The following is a 23,943-nucleotide window of genomic DNA, read 5'->3' on the forward strand; positions in this document are numbered from 1 at the left end:
ATTTTGGGTGTACTTTAATGCTCACCAGACGCATGTCATCCTTAAGGAAACTGCACTGAATTTAACACGGAAAAGGGTTTTGGGTGTTCTTTAATGCACACCAAACGCATGCCTTGGTTGTGCACACTGTATTGAATTTCGGTAATAATGCTACCATGACCTTGGTAAATCAGACTAGAAAATCTCTCTTGGTAGCCCCAATTTCTAGCATGCTTTGCATGGGTTTTACGGTCTTGGCTAACCATGAATTGCCTACTTATCATATTTTAAATCGGGTTTGAACACTGCATGGCACAAGTTAAGCAATGGTGTATCTAGAGACAGCTATGAGAAATACGTCTTATTGAGTCTATTTATTTGTCATTTTACAGCTATCTGCTCCTGAAGAGGGAGGACTATGCCCCGAAACGCATTGGGCTAACAATAACTTTGTTTGTCAGAAAACGTTCCCCTTTTTTCCACTAACATTTGGGGGAGAGGATGTAAAAACATTGTCTTTGTTAAATTGAATTGAGTACATATAGACGTGATATTTTCTATATGATTTATCTGTGATATGTTTTATGATTTGAATTTTTGATTAAAAAGTTGAATTTGACTTCTCAAAAAGGTTGGCTGGATTTCTGTCTGTATCGGTGTGCAGGGGACGGGAGTGTCTCAAGTTGTGGACACTCTGTTTGCATGTATTGTTGTGGGACCCCGAGACAGGCTACGTCCTCTTCCCCTGCACCCTAAATCAATAGAATTTGAAGTTGATAATTGGTTACCTTTATTGACACAGGTGTGCACCTATACTCTAGTAGGTTACCTACATAAACAGCATTCTTCATCACAATTCCTGGGTTGATCTTCGGTCTACTGGTGGGAAGAAAAATCTGGACTTTATGGGATCCATTTCTGTTGGGAGCTTGGGCAATTTTACAGGAGTTTACCTTTGGGTTTTCAGCTAGGACCTTTCTTGCAGGGACTTGAAGTTTGCACTCTCAGTTGGGCCCCAACATCTCACTGTCCTACTGGTCAATATCGCACATCTCACCATCTGGACATGAGGATCTACTCTAGAACCTGTGGCCAACATCTCACCATCTGGCATGGGGATCTACTCTAGGACCTGTGGCTGCTGTGTAGAATTGGAGCACTGTACTACGCTGGTCTTGGTTCTGTAGATTGTGGGTCCAGCTGCTGAGGTATTCAGTGCCACATTCATTGATACCACTTGTCACATGGTGCAGTCAGTGGGGGGATACAAGACAAGACCAATGTCAGTGGTTAAACTCAAAATTTCATTTGTTTTACAGGGAATACTGTGATTCCGGCAAGTGCAGGGGATAACTCAAAGTGGGAGGATAACAACAAATAACGTTATTTGAGGGCTCTAGCACCACAGCCTCAGCTATGTCAGTCCACTGTTCATGAGAGGGGTAGGGAGAAGGTTCCAGAGGCGGTATAGAAGAGAAGAACGTTTAAGGTTGCTTCTCCAATTACAATCTCTATGTAAGAAACTCTGTTCTTTGTTTTGACTGTCACTAAGGTCCAGGGGCTGACCTTGTCTGGCCCCGCTTGAATGTCCAATTCATGACCCTTGTCTTTGTGTTTAGATTTCATATTTCCCACCCCCTCATCGGTTGAGCACAATGCTCAGGGCATCTGTGGCCAACACATCCTGGGTTTGGAAAAAGAATGAAGAGCCTCTCCAGAGATTGAGGTGGTGGTTGTATTTCTTTGCTTCTGGCTTGGCCTCCCTGGGTCTCAGAGTCAGGATCTTGGAGTTACCCATCCACTGGATGGCTCTAGACTCCTCCTATCTGATGATGCCTATGGTAAGTTTTCTGACCCCTCCCCCCCGTGAGATTGCGTCATCCATCACCTCCTCCCAGTGGTTTTAGATTCTGCACTGGACCAACCTGGTTTTTTAACGAATTGGGCCTGATGAATTGGGCCTGATTTTTCTACTCGAGCAGGGTTACCTGTTCTCCTCTCACCACCTCTTGTATCATGCATCATCACCTCTAGCTCTTCTCTCTGTGCCACCACTATTAAGGCATTTCACCTCCTCAACTGGTCTCCTGCTGGTTCCTTTCCTCTAAACTCCTCACATGCTCTTTCTAGATGGCATTGATTCTTCCCAAAATGACAACTCCCCATTTCCTTGACTTCTCTTTCCAACCTCAAATTCTCTCCTCAGGTGAGACACTTCTTCCTCCAACCGTGTCACAATTCTCCCTCCTCCTCAATGGAATCACCTCCTAAACTTCCCAACAACTCTTCTCCACCAGATACCTTTCTCCAGGCTCCTCCAAACTCTCCCATCAACCTCCAGCTGTCTTCTTGTGCATTCATCTCACCACCTTCTATTGTACTTTTTCCTCCGACACCTACTCAAACTCCACACCCAGTCAGACTAAACTGGCTGCTTTTTATAGTAGTTCCCCCTCCCTGCCCTTGGGTGATGCTTTAGGATATTGAGGACACCTCTGTACTGAGTTTTTTGTTTGTGCTCTTTTAATTGGGCGATGTGTTGGTGTTTATGTGGTTTGAGAGAGGGCTGGCCTGAGATTACATAAGGCCCTGGAAGTATGTGTATTTTAATAACAGCATGGATAAATGTAGGGTGTCCTTCTCTGCCTTTGAAATCCCTGCTGCCCGGCTTGGGTTAATCTGGACCTATGTATTCTCTCAGCTTGTGCATTTGAGGTCAGGAAATGCTCTGGTAAAGGGGGAACCTGCCCATTACCATTACAATGTCTTTGTTGTGGGGAATTTGCATCTTTTAGTTTGCTGTAATACTAATGAAGATGGGTGGATGAGGTTGGTGTACTTTCTACCTCGTGTCGTCCACACAAATAATGTTTCCTTATTCGCGTAAAACTTTCTAACCACAGGACTTCTGCAGACTGAGCAACACAATGTGGAATGTTTCCCTTGGGCTTAGCGCCAAGAAGAAAAGGTATTTCTTCACTTGTTGGTTCTCTTAAAATGTTGCAGCACTAGCCCCTGCCACACTGCCTAATTAGCCTGATGAGGAATCTCCTTCCGGAGTTGTGGGGATTCAAGTGCCTGTTCTCTTGATGGTCTTTGTATCTGTGGGGGTGGTAGTTGGATGAGCATTCCTATATTTGCCCCAGAGTTGGTCATGTAGGTCTGTTAGGGTCTTCGGTGTCTGTAAGAGGGCAAGGATGCAAGCACTCCTGTCACTGTCCTCTGCCTTAATATATATGTTTGGGTGGTCTTGGGAGTCCCCGTATATCTCTTCTGGGTCAAGCATGCCTTAGCTTAGAAAGGCCCCCAGTCTCTCCCACAGTCAGCTGCAAAGGACAGGCAGAGGGACTTAAATCACATCGAGCATTAACAACATGCTCCTCATAAGTTCATGGAGGTAGCTGGGAATGATGTTGAGAGAGTAAGGGGCCTGATTGGCGACTCACTTGTGCACACTCTTCACTCCTGTTTTCTTTTGGTTTTCATGGCTCTTCTCTTCTGGGCTAACTGCAGGGATTGGGGTCACTGACTAGTCAGGTTCTGTTATTGGTTATGTTCAATGGTCAGTTTTATTTTCTGCAGATCTGAATATTGCAAAGGCATGGTGCACGCTTTTCTGTAGAGATGTTTGGAGTGGGCTGGTTAGGTCCTCTTTGGGCAGAATCACTGGGGGGTACTCCCTGAGGGTTTTGCAGATTGAGCCTGCTGGCACTAGCATCTAGCCACAGCTACAGGGCTATTGTGCAAACTATTTGTATATTAGGATATTTCCAGATGAAATGATTAAAGGTACCTGTTTTATTTTTACAGCAAGTCTGGGGCGCATCCATTTTTAAAAAGAAGACCCCTTGCATAATATACTCTAAGAGGTATCTTTAATTGAACTGGCCGAAGTTTAGCTCAGATAGTTACTTCGCAGGGGAACATCAGGGCTACAAGCAATTCTTTTGTTTCAATATAGCCCAAGTCTTTTCCCCGTTTTGTGTTAGGTTTTTAAAGGGAATCTAGAGTAAATGAGAGAATAACCTGACATAACGTGGAGATAGGCTTTTGGGGAAATAATGCATCATTTAAATTAGCCTCAAGTGGGGGTTGCCGCAGGAGATTGTGTAGTGCCCCTTAAACTGGGATTGCATTGCATGTTTGAATTGGACATAATGGTACTTTTCTTTGCCCGGCAGTCCAACGTTTTGCGCCAGATTCTTGAATGAAGTCATTGCACCATTGTTGATAACATCATTGAAAAGCAAATATTGTTGCCAATCGAAGTCTGAAAAAGGGGCCATTTTTTAAATCTTGTTTAGATCTTTCTTGCACCAAATCAGTATTTTGAGGGTATTATACTCTTCTAACACAGGGCTTTAGTAACTACTTCTTTAACCTGTATAGTCTGTTTAGTAGCCATTGTTAGTCCCCGCCACATGTAACATCTGAAGGGATGAAACACGGCCCAGTTAGGCACAATTGGATTTAACATGTGGAGCATTTGCATTGCCATGAAGCCATTGATTTGCCACCGCTATCTGTGCTGCCCAGTCAGAATTTTTGTTATTTGGCAGACAAATTCCTCCGATCCACACTCACTTTAAGTAGACAAAGCGATCCTGCGAAGTTGTGTGTTTTGCCAGATCATCTTTGAATCTGATTTATTCTATTATATTCAACTTGAGGAATTTGAAATGGGTTATTTGTTACAATATATACATATTTGGGGAGTGCCATCATTTTGAACAGAGTAGCATGAACCAGTAAAGATAGGAGCAATGATGTCCAATATTTTGGATCTGCTGGAAATGTTTTTGTTATTGGTACAAGATTGTGGGTTGAAAAATCTTCTGGTTCATTACCAACTTTAATACCCAACTTAGTAAAAGAATCTTTGATCACTTGGAGTTTGCAGACTAGTGGAATATCCAATGGGCCTCCCTCAAACGTGAATAGTATGGATTAATGACAATTCACTGGCAGGCCATTATGTTTCTCTAATTTTTGCAAGAGCTAAATTACATGCAGACCAGAACGGTGGAGTACGATGGCATTCTCCTAACAAAAATTGAACGGACAATCCACCTAGAAAGCAACCTGACCTTCATGCCCTGTGGTGATAAAAAACAATCCTGTGTAGGAGCTTCCCTGAGCCAAACCGCCAGTGGATCAATAAATAAGATAAAAAGCGTTGGTGACAAGGGGCATCCCTGCCCTGTTCCCTGTTCAAGAGGAAAGTGTTGGGAAGAAACCCCATCAAATTAAAGAGAGGCCATTGATTTATTATATAGCAATTTCAAAAAGCTTATGCTGAATCACATTTTGGACATCATTTCCCGTAACAAATGCCAATTAATAGAATCAAATATTTTTTCAAAGTCAATTGCTAGGATAGCCAAGGGGCTTTGAATATGGAGTATGCAGATATTCATACTGGTAGCTTTATTTGGGAGAAAGTCTCATTGATGAGAGTGAAAAAGATATGAGATCAGGTAATACCCTTAGTAGCCTCTTGGCCAGTGGCTGAGCCAGTAGAAGATTCAACATTTATCAAAGATATCGGCGTACATGAGGTGTAGTTAATCAGGGTTTGTCCTTTTAGGGGACAGCAACTATTGATACTCGTCTTAAATCGGGCGGTAGTTCATCTGAATTCAGACTTGCCAAAATCATTGCTAACATGGGTTTAGTCACCTTATTGCTCAATTTCTTCCATAATTCAATTGGGAATGCATTGGGTCTGGGGATTTTCCAAATTGTACATCCATAAGTGCTTCAGAGATCTCTTCTTCAGGGATATCTTGATCAAGAGCATCCCATTATTGCCAAGTTAGGCTCCTAAACAAAACATCATCCATAAGTATCTCTTGAATTAAGACTATGCCATTCAGATTTGTCAAATTGATCACAAATGTCTGCAAAAGCAACAGCAATATCTGCAAAGTCAGGTACTATTTTACCTTCCACTGTTACAATTTCACAAATGGCATGGAGGTTTCTTACTTTTTTCTGAGCTAAGCAAGCATTTTACCTGCATTATCACCCGCCTCATAAATCCTTGCTCAGGATTCCAGGTAAGCCCGACGAGCTGTCAGTAGTACAGTTCTGATATTGCATTTTAGTAGAAAGCTCTGGGTATCCAGCAAATGATTTAACAAAAATTCCCCTTTCAGTTTCATAAGCTCAGAATCTAGTTTAACAAAACGTTCAGATTATTATCTTTTTTTTCATTGCATCAAGAATCAATATGTTTTCCCCGCATAGTACCGCCTTGTAACCTTCACATGACACCTTTGAGTTTTCTATAGACCTGGTTTCAACATAAAATATTCATCTGGTTCCCCCATCAGAGTATCGTTAATTTTGGAATATCCCAAGTAATATGAATTTAGGTGCCATGTATTTCTTAGGCTTGTGCATTTCAATTTTATCAAAAATATCAAGGGTGAGTGAACAGATATTCCGCAGGCCAGAAAAGGAATATCTTGTACCATATATAAATCTCCGCGGGGTATAACAAATAATCTAGTCTGGACATGGATAAACGACGCCCAGAACAGAATGAGAAGCCTTTTTGTTGGGGGTGTAATACATACATCAGCCAGAACTATTGCTCTAAACAAATGTCAATGGTCTACATTATTACTTTGCAATTTACTGCAATGGTCCATTGCATGGTTTCCATTCAAGTAAGGTTTGAATTTACTATAGCAAGCCCAAAACTGGGGAGTTGTTAAACATTAAGAATACACATTTGTTCACCCGAAAATAAACCTATGATGAATACAAATCTACCTCTGTTGTCTTTGATAACTTTTGTAAATTTAAATGAAGTATTTTTCTCCATCAAATGCATCACCCTGCTTGTGTCTCTAATGAAGCCAGCACTAATAGCAATCAGGTAGTTGGATTTATTAAAGAAATTGCAGTTATCAGCCATAAAATGCATATCTTGAAGTAACGCAATGTCCGGTTTATGCCTGTTTAGAAATTGGAGCACCATTCCTCTTTACAGTCAATCGCACAAGCCATTAGTGTTCCACGATAAACAGGTAAACTCTTGTATTGTGTTACTAGTCATCTTATCATTCAAATAATCCGTATGGGAGAATTTATGAAGTCCAAAATGAAGCATACCTTAACTTTAAGGACGGGTCATGCATGATTATTATAAAGCTTAAGTAACCTCTCATAAACGTCCCAACTCCCCCCCACCCCAGTATATCAGTGAAACGTAGGGATTCTGTAGCACTAACTTGTAACCTAGAAACAATCAACCTGGGAATTGGGGGGCTGTGTAATAATCATCTTTGATGAAGAACCCATATTTCTATAGCACTTCATGATCCCATTATAATATCAGTAGTAGACAGTTTTATAATTGTATAATCTGACTATAAGTGATTGTTACAATCATGTTTAACAATTTTCACTCGATGCACAATTTCACATGGTTCTAGCCAGCGCCATATTTTCCCCTTCTATTTCTTGCAGAGTTCCTTCTGTAATATCGTTGGTGTTGTGGAATTCCTACCCCTTTCATTTATGTTCCTTGAATATTTGCACTGCAGACGTTCCAGGTTTTTCTTTCCTTGTATCTCTACCCATTTTCCATCATTGTTATCTTTAAGATTGCCGGAAAGAATAATGCATATTTTGTGTCCAAAGTTTGTAATTTCCTTTTCAGATAGTCAAATGACATTCTGGCTTTTGACACCTCTCATGTAAAGTCTGGACAAATTGCAACTTAAATGCCTTCCAATTCCCATATACTCATCTTTCTAGCGGTTTGTAGAATAGTATCTGGTCTAAGTGATTTAGCAGTTTAGCAACTATGTCTCTTGGTGGGGCATCATGGGGTTGAGTTTTGATTGGTACTCTATACACTTTTTCAATAGAGGCAAAATTGGAGAGGCCAGTGGATCCCACAATGTTTTGGAACCATTTCTAAGTAAAGTTTAATAGAAAGGTCTGCAGATTTTTCGGGTAATCCAATTACCCATATGTTATTCCATCTAGATCTCCTGTCTGCTTCTTCATCCCTTATTTCCAGCCCGTATGTTTTACGCTGTAGATCTGAAAGTTGTTTTTTCATTGTTAAGCCCACAGCTAGCGAAGGGCACGCTGCTGTTTACACTGTGGAGTAGCTGAATTCATTGAAGAATCACTTTCTTTGCAACCCTTGTGAAACATGGTAAAGACTGCCTGTTATCTGCACCCTGCACCTTTATGGAAAAGAAGGAGCCTGAACTTCGCCCCACAAGGAAGTTCAGCATATAACCAGCGCCAGACTGCCCTTGCAGCGTTAAGCCCACAGCTAGTTAAGGGCACGCTGCTGTTTATGCTGTGGAGTAGCTGAATTCATTGAAGAAGCACTTTCTTTGCAACCCATGTGAAACACAGTAAATACTGCCTGTTATCTGCACCCTGCACCTTTAAGGAAAAGAAGGAGCCTGAACTCCGCCCCACCAGGAAGTTCGGCATATAATCAGCGCCAGACCGCCCTTGCAGCGTTAAGCCCACAGCTAGTGAAGGGCACACTGCCATTTACACTGTTTGCCTAAAGGCCGGAGTCGGGTAAAGAAAAAAACGAGGTAAGCAATCAAGCTGACTGCAAGAAGCGGACATGCAGATATCCCCACAGCTCTTTAACTTTGCACGCAAGAGTCCCTACCTGCACCCTTGCAGCTGACACTGATGAGATCTAAAGCTGCATCCACATACAGAAAAACGTAGTAGCAGGAAGCAAGTGCCAGCCTTTGTCGTTTGAAACCCAGAGACGCCCCTCCCAATTCAACTGTTTGCCGGGTTGCTGACACTTAGCAATCCCAGACCCCTCCTGCGCATTTTAATTTTTTTTTTAATTTTTAAAAAAAAAAATACGAATGAGCCACTTCTCTACCATCGCAATACAGTATACATACAGTGCCCACCCCCCTGGGCACAGAGCAACCAACGTTGGAGTGGATCCAACTCTAATGTGCTAAAAAGCACCAAAGTCACAAACAACGTCTGCACATTAGTGGAGACCGCGGTCCCGCTCGATCTGCCACTCCCTAGCGGCACCAACTCCAACGAGCAAGCAAGCACCAACGCCTCTGGCTCCACACTACGATAGTGTATTGGTGGAAACTGTGAGCCCCCCTGACATCGATCTGCAACGCTACAAGCGGTACCAACATCTACGTGCATACAAACACCAACTCAGCAAGTCAATTAGTACGCTAGCCCCTTGGTGGAGACTGCGGTCCCCCCTGGCCTTTGATCCACCATTTTAAAAATGGTACTCACTCCTATGTAAATACAAGCACCAATTTAGCTGGCCAATCAATACGCCAGCCCTCTGGTGGGGACTGTGGACCACTCTGGCCTTATATTCACAATCGTATAAGAGGCATCTACTCCTACGTGCATACAAGCCCCAACTTAGCTGATCAACAACCACGCCAGCCCTCTGGTGGAGACTGCGGGCCCTCCTGGCCTTTGATCCACCAATTTCTAAGTGGCACCTACTATTATGAGCACAAAAGCACCAATTTAGCTGGTCAACAACTACGCCAGCACTTCGGTGGAGACTGCTAGCCCACCACCAACCAAGTGGCAACAATCGCAACGTGCTAATTAGCACTAATCTATATAGCCACCTACCACGCCAGCCAAGTGGCAGAGACTACTGGACTTTGTGACCTGTGAACCATCCGGGCAGCCCTCAAACGACGATCTGAAAAAGAACAAATCAAGAAATGGCCGTCCCACAAACTAGATTGCAAACAAAGAGGCATCCCTAACATGGAAAATAAAGGCCCAAAGAAGCAGGACAAATGCAATGCAGCAGCAAGCAACAACTTAACAATAGACAATGGTGACACAGATAAGGAAAGGGAAAACAAAGATCTGAAACGTAGAATACTACAAAATACAAGTGGCAAGCTGCCGACCAAAGGCACATTAAAAGGAAATGAAGAAAACAACGTACACTCTATGGCAGAGAAAATTTGCTCCGCACCGCCAGAAAAAAACGACAGCAACTTAAGTCACGAGAAAACTAAGCATGAAGAACATGATCCAATAAATTCAGAGGAAAAAAGAGATCCAAATGACCAGAGATACGAAATAGAGACAGAAAACAAGAAAATAGGATACAACGCTAATCCCAAAATAACGGATAAACGAAACAAGGCTTTGTCAATAAACAAGGACGTCCAAAAGGACACAAAGCGATAGACAAGAAAATGAGATAAAAACTACAACTGATGACCTGATCCATGGAAAAGATACACTGAAACAACAGATAACACATGAGAACGAAGAAGAGGAACTAACTCAGCAACAAAAAGCAAAAAAGACAAGAAGAAAATGGCAATCATTCTACGAGAGCAAAAAACAATCGCAACTGATGTTGAACAAAACTACTCAGCAAACAAACCCTAAAGCAGCGCGATTATCGCTAGGGAGAATAGCTCAGCGGCAGCGTGCGTGTCTTGGAAGCAAAACGACACAAAGCAACAACAGGTTCGATCCCCGGGTCCGCGCTTAGAAACCTCTGGGTGTTTAAGCGCGTTATAAATACGTAACTAAGACAAAAAAAAACAAACCACAATTACGCAACTAAGAAAAACAAACAATTCCTGTAACAGCACCTCGATGTCTGCGGGCTGTGTGAGCGTTTTATAAATGTTAAATAAATAAATAAATAAAAATATAGCTGAAATCGAAAATCTTATGAAGAGCCATGAAAAAAGGAAAGAGGTATTTGGTAATAGACAGCCTCCCAAGCGAACGGACGCGAATAACACCAGTGCCCAAGAGCCACAAGAAAGCAGAAAAAAAAACGAGAGAGAATACAACGAACACCAGAAAATGTCATTCAAAGGAAATCCTTTTACAGAAGAACCAACAAAAAAAAATAACATTTCATTCCAATCAGAAGAATCATCAACGCCAAAAATATGCGGATGTGAGAATGGACATAACTATGAAACGGCATCAATTCCAACGTCAATGCTGGACCTTCAAAATATGTTAATCACAATGACATCTCAATCACTAATTCCATACATGAAGCTCTAACTGAGACAATAAAGGATCAAGCCACCTTACTCGCACTAATACATTCGAAACAAACATATCAAGACACATATGAAGAAATTGCAAGAACGGCTTGACATAGAAGCAAGTGCCAGTCAACTATGGCAATCAAGATTAATCGACATTGCAAGGAGTGAACGTGCCGAAAAATTAGATCTAACGCACGCACTGATCACGGTGATGACTGAAAGAAACTCCCCGAGAAACCAGACCACGAACGAAGAGCAAAGGAAAAAACAAGCAATCAGTCGAGCAACAAAGAGCAAAAGGAAACGGAGAACGGCGCTCCAGAAGAGGAGATAGAACATATTGCAAAAAAACCTTGCTTAACATTCCGGTGGAGAATTTAATCGATCTGACAGAGCCTTTGAGCTCGCTAGCGATTCCTATGAAAAATAACCTGGAAAAACCCGAAAACTACGACATCTTCTGTAAGGGAAATAAAGCGATGACAGGAGAAGAGAAACAAAAAAAAAGGTATAAAAGGCAAAAACAAAAGACAAACAGGTTCACGTGCGTTTCTGAGAAACTTAAAAATCCCTGAAAAAGAAACCGCAGTAAATACACAAAATAAAGCGTCGAAGATAAAAACATCCCAGAAAGTGAAAAACGGGGAAATTGCGAAGATAATCGAACCACCACGGCATGAAGAAAATACTGAGGAAAGATTAATGGGAGAATTAATGGAAATGTCAGTACATGAAGATGAAATTGTTGACCTATCAGAAGAGGCACAAATTCAAATGAGCCAAGACTCCATGATTACCATAGATCACTATGAGGAAAATCACTTACAAGATTCCACAAGATATGATTTTTCACTTGATGAAATTTCAAATGAAGAACTACAGGAAATCACTCAAACACAATAAGATTTAGAAGACAAACTCGAATAACAGAGGAATGAAACGAGTTATGAAAAAAGCAGCTCTGATGAAGACGAAACTTCGATTGAGCAGAAGAGAAAGAAAAAGGACTGGCTAGAATCGCCTGAAAGAGAAGAGGAAATAAAAATACAACTGCCGATATTCATCAAGCCACTTAAAAAAGTAAAAAGTCCTCAGCACAAGATAAAATTGCAAGGAATAATGAAACAAAATGACAACTTGATATTGAATCGTACAAACATACTAAGACTGATGAATGTGATACCGGACATGAAAGAAATATCAACTAAAGATATTTATCTCATTGAATTCATGGACGATGTAGCAACAGACCAAGTATGGATTGAATTTGCCAACAAAAAAGTATTAACAAAGATGATTGAAAACAAGAGGACTCTATAACAACTAGGATTTAACCTCGGGTTCCCGGAACAAAAAGAGTCAAGGAGTAGAGAACAAAGAGCGAAATCTCCCAAACAAATGCAACGTACCAGAAACACGAAAATGAAACACAAAATAAATCCAAGGAGAGGATCCACATGAGGAGAGAGACAGAAGGCAGAAGAACAGAGGAAGAAACACAGCAGCAGTGGCAGGAGTCAGGGAGCAAACAAGGAATATGGAGACAACTCGATGAGTCAGATATAAGCGAACAAGACAGCCATAATAACCAAAGATAACAACGAAAGAAAGAGTATGACATCACTCTCAATATTCTCCTGGAACACGCGAGGACTCAGACACCTTTTTAGACATACAGGAGAAACCCAATACAACTGCGACATAGTTTGCATACAGGAATCCTGGCTAAAAGATCAACCAATATGCAACGGATACACTGTACTGATGAACCCGGCGATACAAAGGAAAAAAGGCCGTCCTTAATCATGGTCAGAAGACCGGCTGAAGAGCACAGCAAACATGGAAATAACTGAGTCAGAAAATATGCTCCCCTGGGTTCAGGCTACTACAATAAAACTAACAAATACCCAATCCAAACCTGACTCGAACAAAAGTGCTGGGAAAAACCTCATCTGGTGTATAATCAACGTATATTGGAACCCTATCGCAATAAAAGAAGAATCCTTCATAGATGCTGTGTTCTCAACAATCGACCAAGCCAAAATCAAACACTCAGGCACAGAATTCATTATCTGCAGAGATTTAAATATACATCTATATAGCAACAACGGCATAGAACTAAACGATTTTGCACTAGAAAACAGAGCAAGAAAATGGAACAAAGAAGTAGCTAACAGACAACTGCTTAGATCAGAATGCATTGAAAGTGCAGGAGGCCGAGTGATCAAAACCTGGGCCAACGGCAAGAAAACTGCAATAATAGACTACATCTACATGTCCAAAGGAATACGCCAAGAGATAATTCACTCCATCAATCTCAAAAACTCGAACAGTGACCACTACATATTGAAAAGATCATTGAATATTGCTCCCACGAAGAAAGCAACGTGCCCCCTACCACGCACGGAGATAAACAAAGGAATTAATATACTAAGGATTAGCCAGCATAATGTGGAAAAACTACCAAGTCTAATGACCAAATCAAACCTGGATGACAAAAAAAATGAATTATGCTTGGCTCTTATTTCCACATAGGAAGGACACAAAAAGAAACCAAAACGTAATGCAGAAACATCAGCATGCATATAATCATAAAGTTGCACAAAAGAAGAAAGATCTAAGACATGCAATAAAAGCAATAAAAAAAGAGAAGTTAAGAGACTGGAAAAAAAAGTGAACAGGGCAAAGCCACAACACAGAAACTGGACGAAAAACAACAAGGCGATGATACTGCAAGAAGATGCAGAGAGCATGCTCCATGCCACGAGAAATCAGAATACGAGACAGCTATGGTCATTGCTTAAAGCTCAGCCGCAGACTCAAGACGCCATGACAGCAAACGTCCCTGAGGCAAGCTGGATAAAATACTTCACGGATCTATATGGAGAAAAGATTCTGAATAAAGATAAGGAAAAACGGACAAAGAAGTCTACATGGCATCTTGTGTGGGACCTGGATGACATAAAACAAGCTATAAAGACCTTGAATATGTCCAGAGCCCCAGGGCCCGACGGCTTGACCAACATGATTATTAAACAAAACCCGGAACCCTGGAGCTCAATATGCAACAGCATATTCGAACTCATAGAGAAAAACAAAAACATATCAGAAACGTGGCAGCAAGCCACCATAATTCCTGTATACAAAAACGGAAAAACGGAGGAACCAAGCAACTATCGCCCACTGGCCTTATTAGATCCGCTAGGGAAAGTATTTCGGAAAATCCTACTAAAGAGCTTGAATAACTGGGCTACCAAGGAAAACAAATATGCGAAGAGACAGACCGGATTTGTAAAAAACATAGGGACCAACATCAACCTTTTCATCCTGAATCTGCTAAAACATCAAGCCATACAATGTAAGACACAAATCTACGCAGGATTCATAGACCTAAAACTTGCATTCGATTCAGTCAACAGAAAACTCCTTTGGAAGAAACTTAGGCACTGGGAATGTCCGAGTAACACTTTGGACCCGATCAAGTTACTCTACCAGAAAACCACCATAAGGATAAGAATGTCCAAAGAAGGCACACTTTCAGACAAGATTAAAACAATTAAAGCCCTAAAACAGGGTTCCCCGCTGGTAGCCCCGCTGGCAGCCCCGCTATTCCATCTTTACACAGCTGATTTAGAAGAAAGCATCCACACACCCCGGATTAATCCACCAAAGTTGAATGGCACAACCATAACTTGCATCATGTACGCAGATTACATCGTAGTACTAGCGAAAACACAGAGGGGACTGCAGATAGCTTTAGAAAACATACAGACATACATGGTCAAAAACCAGTTGGAAATAAATGTGAAGAAAACAAAAATTATGACTCTGAAGAAACAAAACAAAAAGAAAGTCCCAATCAATGCCTTCTACATTGGAAAGGAAAAAATTGAGGAAGTGAACAAAGTCAAATACCTTGGAATATGGTTATATCAATGCCCGACCGAATCAGAATTGGTTCTACTCCTCAAAGATAAAGCACTAGCACTAGTGCGGCAGGCAAAGGTGCTACATGCAAAATATGGAAAATTCTCCATGATACCAGTCATAACGTTTTACAAACAGAAAGTGATGGCAATATTCACATATGGCGCAGAAGCAATGATAAATATAGAAAACACCATATGGCAACAGATCCAAGGTCAGTTTTGGAGGAAAGTACTAAACCTACCAACATCATTTCCCATGCCACGCATACGAGCCGAACTAGCGCTACAATCAATACAATCTCTTGTTCTCTGGAAACCAATGGATTTGTACAGAAAGATCATGAGTGAAAACTGTGCACCGCCATTAGAAATCCTCCAATATAAAAGCAGCAGAATGATAGCACAACCTCTGGAAACTTGGAAAAACTACATCAAAGCCAAATGCAAAGGTGAAGGAATATCCAGAGACCAGCTCATAAACAGACCCCAGAAGGCAAAAAAGAGACTGATTGAAAATGACTGGATAAAGACAAACAAAATCAAGTTTAAATACACATTGGCTATCACATGCAATGTAGACAACAGACCAGTCAACAAACTACCAGAATACCTAAAGTGCTTTCCGTCATCGAAAATCAGAGACACCTTTATAAGAATGAGATTGAACATCCTACTCACCCGCGAAGTCATGGCTGCTAGGAAAACAATAGCAGATCAAGAAAAATTCTGTAGGTTCTGCGGTGACGAAGCAACAATAGAAAGCTTGCACCATATAATAATGATATGCCCAGCACTAAGCGAGAAAAGAAACTTATCCGTAGGATGATTCATACAGAATCAGACAACACTTTCGCCCAAAGATCGGTGGGCACTAATTCTGGCAGGAAAAGAAAAAAAACTGATATACGCGGTAGTCTCGTACTTGAACAACATCATGGAGCATGCACAGATGGGCTGAGAAACAAGAAAGAAAGAAATTAACTTCCTAAACCTGATAGCATTGGGCATACAGATCATTACCTCATAAAACTGGTGAAGTAATGAAATAAAGAAATAGAACCAAGATAATCAGTCAAAATGAAAGGTTTGAAAGACAAACCAAAACATTTTATCTAAAATAAAAATATTGTGTTGAATGAATCTTCTGTGCCAGTTATTCGTTCTTCCATCTCACCTACTCACGTTGAGATTTGGTGCAGATCCTGGCATGAAATAGCCACACCAATCCCAACGTTATGTATTTTGTTTTCCATGGACATTCTAGATTCATTAATTGCCTTTGTCACAACAAAGAGATGGTGTTTAACTGTGTTGCTTACACGTTCACATTTACAGATTGTTGAGCCATATTTATTTATGTGGATATAATAGGATTGCATTTTGCTCTGACGAGTTATTTTTTGTAGGTTTTTTTGTTAAATAATTTTTATTAAAATGTTTTGAAGTACAATGTACTGGTAACTGGTACAATAGGTTAGTTATATGATAACAATAAGCATGTATTATGTAATACATCAAGTCAATGAAAACAAGAACTATAAACGTTAACCAAAAATCAATAGATAACACATACGTATTGAAGTGAATTGATGTGAAATGTGATAAAAGCAAGTAATAAGACTCACAGGGAGGACGGGGGGAGGGGTGAAACAAGACAAACTAAAAGAAACAGTAGGCAAAGGGGTAAGCAATATGGGACTAAAGACCAATTATTTGTTTTGGACATTCTGAGCAATCAAGGCAATGTTTGTTCATCAAAGATGATTTGGTGAAACAGGTTTGGGTGGCAAAACCTCAAATCTTCAATGAAAGCCAGTTTTCCTGAATAACCACCCAAGGTCAATCCAAGTGTTCGGGCATCACAATGCACTGCAGGGATCTGTCCTTATATGGGTTTATAGTAAGGCACTCATCATAGATTACCACCAGCAAGTCCTGAGGATTTTGCAGGATCGCCTGTGTTTTGAAGCTTCCAGAGTTATTTCAACCAGGAATGTCACCTCCCGTTTTATACTTTGCCTATTTTCCCAACAAGCATCCACAGAGTATGTATTTACACTCACATTTCATGCTTTTCTGGCAGGCCAGACAACTTCTTATTGGGGTGTCGTCAGTTTTCAAGAGTTCATCCCAGTACAGTGATAATACATAGTTTGGTCTATGACTAGTTAAGTATTTTCCATTCATATGGTACCTGGAAGTCTCCACCAGTCATTAACCCCATGTCATATCTGCAGAGGCAAGGAGCAGAGGATCCTTAGGCCCACCTTTGCTTCCTGAGTTTATGCAGATCTTCGCAAGGGTAGATCTTATCACTGTTGTTTACGGACCGGCTGTTTCTGAGTTCTGCAGACGGGAGGTGTCACTCACCGCCAGGTCTGACCTGGTGGAAGTAACACCACCCCTGCCTGCAGGCGGACATGGAAACACCGGCTCTGTCATAGACGGAACCGGTCTTTCCATGGTCCCCATCCCCATGGAGTCCTGTGGGACTCCATGGGAATGGCGATTTACAGAATTCCGCCTCCGGAATTACCGCCGGGTCACCGGGGTTGTAATGCCCCGATAATTCCGGCAATCAGAGGCGGAATGGTTTTACCGGTCCGGCGGCAGCCTGCCGGTTTTTCCGGCACAGCTACCGCCGGAATCAGAATGAGACCCATGATCTGCAATCTTACACTAATTTCAGCGGCAGGGATCTGCGTGATCCTTCCGTCATGGAAAAGTCTGTGACGGAAAAGTTTGCATGGGAAATGTACACACCAACAAAGGTACGTACATTTCCCATGCAAACAAACATTGCAAATCACTACATACCCACACCCACACCACGACACACCCCCACCCACACCCCCAACATAAACATACCCTACTTACCTTTTCTTCAGGCTGACTCCCTGCGGCACCAGTTCCCTTTCACTTTTGTGATTAAAGTATAGCGAGCAGAGGGTTGCGGGGGACACCCCTGCAGCCCGCGTAGCCCCCATTTTTTTTCTTCTCGGTTATACTGCAGGGTGGGGGGGTGTACACCCCCGCAGTACACCCGAGAAGAATAAATAAATAAAAAACCAGGGGCTGTGGGGGTGTTCCTCGCAACACCACGCTCACTATACCACACAGTATATAGGGAGCGGGGTGTTGCGGGGTACACCCACGCAGACCCCGTTTTTTTTTTTTAAATGTCGTGTGTGCAGCGGGGGTGTCCCCTCCAACCCCCGCTCACCATACTGTATAGTATGGAGGGTGTACACCCCCGCAGTACACCCGAGAAGAATAAATAAATAAAAAACCGGGGGCTGTCCCTCGCAACACCCCGCTCAGGACACCACACAGTATAGTGAGCAGGGTACACCCACGCAGCCCCCGTTTTATTTTTTTTTTAAATGTCGTGTGTGCAGCGGGTGTGTCCCCTCCAAACCCCCGCTTACTATACTGTGTAGTATGGGGAGCGGGGTGTTGCGGGGGACACCCCCACAGCCTTTTTTTGTTTAACTTACCTTCAATGCATTCTACCGCCAATGTTCGAACTTTTGGTGTTCGAAACTTTGGTGGTAGCATTTTTTGTACGGTCGGACCTTTTTTTTGGTCCGATCGTACAATTCCCAGCTGCAGTGCAAGCAATCACATTCTGAGGCTTTGTCCACTACAAAGATCGATTCCAGCGCAGTGTCTCAGCGTCGATCAGTCTGCAGCCTATTGGACATATCTTGTACGCGCAATGTCAAGGCATCTCTGTACTGAGGGAGGCCGCCGTTCTTTAACTTCATGCCAGATAAGAAAAAACATCTGAAATAATGATCCCCGGGACCGAGAATATGCAGGAACCTGGGTGCGATTACATTAGTTCAGTTGAGTTTGTTAAGTAGCATCGATCCGCAGGATATTCATGAGCTATTCCTGGAGCCGAGCCATAACAGGTCTACATCTTTCAGTTGCACACCAGCACCCCCCCCTGCTGTGCGGCTTGAGGGATGTGCTGAGTTAGAGACAATGGACATTTTTAAATTCACACTTTTGAAAAACATCAGGGTGGTTCGACAAGCCATATTTTTAAAATTGTTGTCAAATTGTGAGCCAGCAGCAGAGAGTCAAAGGAATTGAGTTGGTGGTTAATTAGAACCAAAGCTGGTCCTACCTATTCAGGACAGCTATGGTGTATTTCCACTTCAAGAAACTCTTTAAAGCATCTACATGTGAGAAGTTGCCAAAAGAATGAAGGTGGCAGCTGTTCTCCTCCTCTTTCACTTCATCATCGAGGGACATGCTAATACGGCTAGGACTGGACTCCTCTATCCTGGTAAACAGTTCCTCCACCTGAGGATGCAGGCAGAAAGGTCAGAGAGACTGGCACACTCTTAGGCAGGCAGACTCTCTGCTTTGTACTTATGACCCCAGCATTGTTTAATACGGCCTTTCATGGCTTGGCCTCACTGTTGAGGGGGTATCTCAAGTATGATTGGATGGGGGATTTTAACAGCATTTTAGATCAAGAATTAGACAGATCACATACAGGTGGTAGACTGTTCAGTGCTGCTTCCAAGGCACTGATGCAATTGGCTGAAGAAGTCAGACTATTGGATATTTGGTGTCATAGGGACAACAGGTGGTATTCTCAATCAGCCACATAGGATTCTTTTTCACGTATAGATTTTGGATTCACACAAAGTAAGGACTTTTATACTGAAAGTGGTGTGAAGTTCCTAGATAGCTCTCTTCCCGACCATATGCCCCGTAGGATTTTCTTGGGTAAAAGTATGCTTTCCCTTGCCAACCAGTACTGAAGACTTATCTAACGAAGTCCCCTGTCTGTCTCTGGAGTGTTGGATGGGTTGGTCAAATGGGTTGGGTACCACCACTTGTGGTGAGAAGATGGGCCAAATGTGGTACATCGATGATCACCTAGATCACCCCACCAGGCCAGAGCTCTGTGACAGAAGACTGTCAAACGGAGCATACCCAAGCTGTGTCACGCCCTTTGAGGAATGCCCTCGTGTTACTACTCTCATGCCAACTTTGCTGACATTTAATCTTTAGAGCAGCCCATAGCAAAGTAGCAACGCAAGACTCGGTATTGCTGGCATCTTGTTCAGTAGCGTACAGTGCAGCGTAGATGCCCCAGCAGCTTTGTGATGGAATACTGCCTACAGGCCTTCTGCCATGGCAACATGCAACATGTGCAAACCAAGATGGCAGGCCAGCTCATTGAAAGCTCAGTCTGAACAGCCACATTCCCACCAGGTGTGTTTAAGCAAAGATATCTAAGGAGGCTTATTCCAACTCAGAGCTCATTATGACCGAAGGTGTTCTGGCTCACAGAAATCATGGTCCAGAAAGAGGGGCTAGGGCTCAAAAGCCATGAACACATTGGCTTCAGTGTGAGCAGAAGGTGCTGGTGAGAGGCACAGCGACTCTGGAAGAGAATAGGCAGTGCCAGAAAAGAGGATGAAAGACTAGAGGAAGAAGGCTGGTTGGAGGAAAGGAGAATAAGGAGAGCGAGATTAAGATTGGAAAGAACATCAAAGCGAAGGGAGGATGGAGTTGGAAAGGCGTGAATGGGGTTGTGAGGAGGGTGGTGAAGAGCACATAGGAGATAGGAGAGGTGGTTGGCAGGAGTTGGAAGAAAGAAGTTGAGGCGGGAGGGTGAGTGACTACCAAGTAGGCATTTATTTATTTATTTTTTATATTTATAGCAGTGCACAAAGCCCTGAGGCATCCAAGTGCTAGTTACAGTACAGGTGCAGATGGTTACAACTACAAGGGTAGAGTAGAAAGTGCACAGTCCGGACATACCTCACCTAATGGTGTGGGGAAGTGAAGGGCTACGACGGGTGTACAAGTAGGCATAAATAGTGACATTTGTGTGAATGCAAAGTCTGAAAAAGCCTCACCTCATGGTGCGGTGGGCTACACTGGGTGTACAAATAGGCATAAATAGTGACATTTGGATTGAATTACAGGAGGAAGGTGGCAAGGAGTGCAATGGAAGAGGTTGCTGAAAACCATAATGAAAAAATCAAGAGAATATCAAGACGGTTAGGAGGAAATTTACACAAATGATTGGAGGTGAAAAAAAAAGAAAAGTAGGTGAACAGGAGAGTGGAGAGGAGGCAAGAGGTGGTGGACCTTATCATCAAGAAGGTAGACTATTTCACTGTTTGGGGGAATAAAGCCATGACACGTGACAAGGAGGAAGCAAACAGGATAACAAACAGGAGCTTAGTGCACAATCTGGGGATGTCTTAGCTCACACAACCCCCAGCTTCAGTCCTTCGGAGGACTAACATGCAGCTGACCATGGGACTGGGGGAGCCTGGAAGGGATCTTCTGTTGGACAAGAAACAATGACCAGACCCTACAGAAAAATGAGGAAAGAAGGAAGTCCTAGAAGAAACTTAAATCACCCAGTGCTGCGAGCGATTGTGAACGTAATTACTCTTTCCTGAAAGGGCCTGGGGTTGTGGCTGGCAAAACTAGGAACTGTTGAGCTCAAGGAGAGGTTATACTATGGATATTGAACCGTTTCAAGCTAAGCTCCAGAAGCAGTTACTATGTTGCTGTGGTTAAAAATGATTAAGTTGAGCTCCAGGGGAAGCCACCCTGTTGTTGCTACAATTCACATGTTCTCATTCATTTAGCCCCATCTTGTAAATAGACCTACTATATCTAATTGTACCTTTCTGGCTCTGTTGCTTATCCTACTTGGCTTCGTGAGACAAGTCGCCATGACAATGTCAGGCAATGCCTTTGTGAGGGCTTTCTCCCATGAAATACCTTTTGTGTGCACAATGGTGGTACAATAAATACAGGCCTCCATGTGAGAAGTGTACAGTGTGGCCTTGCCATAAGATTGGCACAGATCTACTAGGAATCTGCAAGCAATTGGTAGCTAAACAATTTAAGAAGATGGGGAAATAGGATAAACTGCTTGTACAAGAAAAGGCCTGGCTGAATGAGATATTGACAAGGCATATATTGCCAAGCAACAGGTTTGTGGTCATTTCAGTGGTTTAAGAGCGCATGTCATTCTCTAAGTCTCTCATAGAAAGGGCAGCATGGTCAAAAATGATATTGGTCCGTAGCGGAGACAACATGCGGGTGGAGATAAAACGGGCCGTCTCTTGGCGTGGCTATATAAAAGTGAAACCCCAAGGCCCCCGATTAGGGCAATAACCAGAGAGGATGGGGAGGTGACAGACACCCAAGAGGGAGTCAACAGGGTATTTGCGGATTACTATAGAGAATTATATGAGGACAGAGGGGGAGGCAGCCGGGAGGAAATGCTGGAAACACTGCAGGACATTGGATTGCCTAAGATAAACACAGAGGAAAGAGAAGAACTAGATGCTCCGATTACATTGGAGGAGCTGGAGGAGGTTGTTAGGTAGCTACCTACTAGTAAGACCCCGGGAGCAGCTGGACTACCTAGTAAATTTTATAAAGCATATGGAGCGGAAGTGCTCTCCCCGATGTTGGAAATGCTCAACGAGGCGTTTGAGGTTGGACGGTTGCCGGAGTCGCTCAGAGAGGCGGTCATAATACCACTCCCTAAACCTAATAAACCGGGGCATAGCTGCGGATCGTACAGGCCGTTGTCGATGCTGAACCAGGACAGCAAGATATTAACGGCTGTCCTGGCGAATAGACTGCGGAAGGTAATTGGCAAACTGATACACCCAGACCAAACAGGCTATGTCCCGGACAGGAATATTACTCACAACCACAGGCGACTCCATCGGGTGATAGAATGGGGCTGTGACAATGAAGGAGAGATGGCAATCGTGTCTTTGGATGCGGTAAAAGCTTTCGACTCGGTCAGATGGGCGTGGCTGCTGGCGGCTTTGGGGGAGTATGGAATGGGACCGAGGTACATTAGGTGTTATACATTCTAGCTCTGGAGCCTCTGGCTCTATATCTGAGGCAGCAATACGATGAGATAGGTATCGAGGTTGGGGGGGGAACGGCACCTGATATCCCTGTATGCAGATGACTTGTTATTATATTTGAGATACCCGGAGGAAAGCCTTCAGTATATTCTGGAGGTGATGGAAAGGTATGCAAGATTGTCCGGTATAGCAGTGAATCCCCAAAAATCTAGCATTTTCCCGCTGGGCAGTTACAAAGGGATCCCTGTGGAAAGGTTGCCGGTGTTGCAGGTGCCGTGGACTGTGGTCTCTTTTCGCTACCTTGGGATAGATGTGTGCCACACGGCGGAGGAGGAACACAGGCGAAATACTGAGATGGCCGTTGAGAAAATCCGTAAATGTATGAGGTTTTGGGAGAAGTTCCCCTTCGCGATGATGGGGCGGGGAGCTATGCTTAAGATGGTGGTTCTGCCTAGGCTCTTATATTATTTTAGCAATATCCCGTATATATGATTCCTAAGAGGTTTTTTGTCCAATTGAATGGTGTGTGTAGAGACTTTCTGTGGCATGGTACCCGGAACAGAATAGCGCTCTGGAAGTTGCAGAACTTTCACGAAAAAGGGGGAGTCAAGCTACCTAATTTTGAGGCTTATTATATAGCAAGTCAATTACAGTTTGTGGCCAAATGGCTCTCTGACGACTGTTCGGGCATGACTGTGCCCCGTTCTACTTGAAAGAAATTATCTGGTTGCCTGAGTCAGAAATCAAGGAGTACCCGGGGATGATGAGGCTTGGGTGGAAAAGGTGGCGACGAGCATGTATAATAATGGGGGATCCGCTCCCGTGTTCTCCGCAGGTACCTCTGGTTGCTTTGGCGGGAGGAGATGAGCAACTGAGGGTGATTGTCAGAACCTATTGGGAGTCGGTGGGACTGGTAACGTTGGGTGATATATGGCAGGAGGGGACCATCAGGGAGTTTGAAGGACTTGGAGAGGAGGTGGGACTACATGGGGGCCAATATGTTACGTATCACAGGCTGGTGCGGAAGATTCGGATAACGTGGCCTGAGACGGTGCTGGCGGAGGAACCGGACGCCACTGTGGGGATGATATACGACACAACTGAGGGGGG

Source organism: Ambystoma mexicanum, chromosome 6p (genome assembly GCF_040938575.1).
Source record: "Ambystoma mexicanum isolate Mex_15411 chromosome 6p, UKY_AmexF1_1, whole genome shotgun sequence".
Lineage (NCBI taxonomy): Eukaryota > Metazoa > Chordata > Amphibia > Caudata > Ambystomatidae > Ambystoma > Ambystoma mexicanum.